The sequence below is a fragment of the Schistocerca piceifrons genome, chromosome X, assembly GCF_021461385.2.
Source record: "Schistocerca piceifrons isolate TAMUIC-IGC-003096 chromosome X, iqSchPice1.1, whole genome shotgun sequence".
Lineage (NCBI taxonomy): Eukaryota > Metazoa > Arthropoda > Insecta > Orthoptera > Acrididae > Schistocerca > Schistocerca piceifrons.
Window position 1 is genome coordinate 778397460 of NC_060149.1, and position 3376 is coordinate 778400835.

Here is a 3376-nt window from a genome sequence, read left to right on the forward strand (position 1 = left end):
TGGGGTCTGGAGTGAAGCTACATTATGAGATCAAAAGTACTGGACACCCTCAGGAACATACGTTTTTCATATTAGGTGCATTGTGCTGCCATATACTGCCAGGTACTCCATATCAGCTACCTCAGTAGTCATTAGACATCGTGAGAGAGCGGAATGGGTCGCTCTGCGGAACTCACGGACTTGGAACGTGGTCAGGTGACTGGGTGTCACTTGTGTCATACGTCTGTACGCAAGATTTCCACACTCCTAAACATCTCTACGTCCACCGTTTCCGATGTGGTAGTGAAGTGGAAACGTGAAGGGACACGTACAGCACAAACGCCTACAGGCCGATCTCGTCTGTCGACTGACAGAGACCGCCGACAGTTGAAAAGGGTCGTAATGTGTAATAGGCAGACATCTATCCAGACCATCACACAGGAATTCCAAACTCCATCAGGATCCACTGCAAGTACTATGACACTTCCGCGGGTGTGAGAATACTTGTATTTTATGGTCGAGCGGCTGCTCGTAAGCCACACATCACACCTGTAAATGCCAAATGACGCCTCGCTTGGCGTGAGCAGCGTAAACATTGGACGATTGAATAGTGGATAAACGTTGTATGGAGTGACGAATCACGGTACACAATGTGGGGATCCGATGGCAGGATGTGGGTATGGCGAACGCCCGGTGAACGTCATCTGCCAGCGTGTGTAGTGCCAACAGTAAAATTCGGAGGCGGCGGTGTTATGGGGTGGTCGTAGTTTTTGTGGAGGGGGCTTGCACCCCTTGTTGTTTTGCGTGGCACTACCAAATCACAGGCGTACACTGATGTTTTAATCATCATCTTGTTTCCCACTGTTGAACAGCAATTCGGGGATGGCGACTGTAACTTTCAACACTATCGAGCACCTGTTCATAATGCACGGCCTGTGGCGGAGTGGTCACACGACAATAACATCCTTGTAATGGCTTGGCCTGCACAGAGTCCTCACCTGAATCCTACAGAACACCTTTGGGATGGTTTGGGACGCCGACATCGTGTCAGGCCTCGCCGACCGACATCGATACCTCTCCTCAGCGCAGCACTCCGTAAAAAATGGGCTGCCATTCCCCAAGAAACCTTCCAACACCTGACTGAACGTATGCCTGCGAGAGTGGAAGCTGTCATCAAGGCTAAGGGTAGGCCAACGCCATATTCAATTCCAGCATTATCGATGGAGGGTGCCACGAACTTTTAAGTCATTTTCAGCCAGGTGTCTGGATACTTTCGATCACATAGTGTAAGTTATAACTCATCCCAAATGTGTTCTGTTCGGTTCAGGTCGAGATCCTGCGCGAGTCACTTCGTTTCAGGAATATTATTGTCCACAAACCAGCCCACCACGGATGCTGCTTAATGATAGGTTGCCGGCCGCGGTGGCCGAGCGGTTCTAGGCGCTTCAGTTTGGAACAGAGCTATCGTTACGGTCGCAGGTTCTAATCCTGCCTCGGGCATGGATGTGTGTGATGTCCTTAGGTTAGTTAGGTTTAAGTAGTTCTAAGTTCTAGGGGACTGATGACCTCAGATGTTAAGTCCCATAGTGCTCAGAGCCATTTGAACCAATGACAGATTGCATAGTCATGCTGATACAAACGATCATCCTCTCTGGACTATTCCTCTTCTGTATGCGGAACACAATGCTGTCAAATGCTTTTGTGTCCTTCCCATTTAGTGTTTTCCAAAGTGCAATAAGGGAACTACAACCTAACGTCGAAAAACACCCCCATATCGTCATATCGGAACCACACTTCCTCCACACTTCACTAAACTAAAACTAAACTTCTCCCGAACAGGTCATGAAGGCCCAACGGAACCGACTGGCCGCCGTGTCATCCTCAGCCCACAAGCGTCACTGTATGCGAATATGGAGGGGCATGTGGTCAGCACACTGCTCTCCCGGCCGTATGTCAATTACCCAGACCGGAGCCGCTACTTCTCAATCAAGTAGCTCCTCAATTTTCCTCACAAGGGCAGAGTGCACCTCGCTTGCCAACAGAACTCGGCAGACCTGATGGTCACCCATCCAACTGCTAGCCCAGCCTTACAGTGCTTAACTTCTGCGATCTGACGGGAACCGGTTTTACCACTGTGGCAAGGCCGTTGGCCCACACTTCACTGTTGGCGCTAAATATGATGGTAGGAAACGTCCTCCAGACATTCGCAAAGCCACACTCTTTCGTCGGACTGCCACAGGGGGAAGCGCAATTCATCACTCCAGATCACTCGTTTCCACTCATCCACTGTCCAGTGGTGTCGTTATTCACACCACCTTGCGCAGTTACCTAATTGTTTTCTTTAGATTAGTTGCTTTGTAACCAGCAGTCCATACTAGTAAACCAACTGCGACTTTACCTGCGGTTAGTCGTACATTAGATGACTAGGCTATTCATGGCTCTGTTTAAAAAGAATAGCTCGATACCGTCGTAGTGTCGAGCTGAACATGACTGCTTTCATGCCCAACAGCTAACTCGCTACAAATTATAACGTGAAGGTTTGATCCTGTAGTCAGTTTATGCACTGGATAGAATTGCAAAATAAAAAAAGCAAAGAAATATTAAATAAAAGATAATTGAATAATCAATAAAAAGGGGTCTATTCTGACTCCTGTAATTCATGTACGCGATGGAGAATTATGTTGAGTGATCCAGAATGAGATTTTCACTCTGCAACGGAGTGTACGCTGATATGAAACTTCCTGACAGATTAAGACTGTGTGCCGGACCGAGACTCGAACTCCGCACCTTTGCCTTTCGCGGGCAAGTGCTCTACCACCTTTTTTTTTTGCATTTTGTTCGTTATTGATCGTTGTGTTTGATCGTTGCGGACGTCGCAAGACATCCTGTTCAAGTTCGGTGGTTGATCCTTCCACTCAGTTTTTTTTTTTTTTTTACAGAGGCCAACCGGCTCTCTGACCGAAAAACAACTGAGCTACCCAAACACGACTCACGACCCGTCCTCATAGCTTTACTTCTGCCAGTACCTCGTCTCCTACCTTTGTGCAGGAGAGCTTCTGTAAAGTTTGGAAGGTAGGGGACGAGGTACTGGCAGAAGTAAAACTGTGAGGACCGGTAGCTCAGTTGGTAGAGCACTTGCCCAGGAAAGGCAAAGGTCCCGAGTTCGAGTCTCGGTCCGGCATACAGTTTTTATCTGCCAGGAAGTTTCATGTTGAGTGATGTTTAACCAAGGAAGTACATCTCAAGTAAACGAAAAGTGGTCCTACGATATCCAGTTAAAATACAGACAGGAAACAATGTTATAAAACGCAGTAAAGTTGCGCTGAGAGGTTTATGAGAATGGTAAGAGACTCCACAAACTAAACGCTTCAAACCTAAGTCGATTTCGTGACCACAG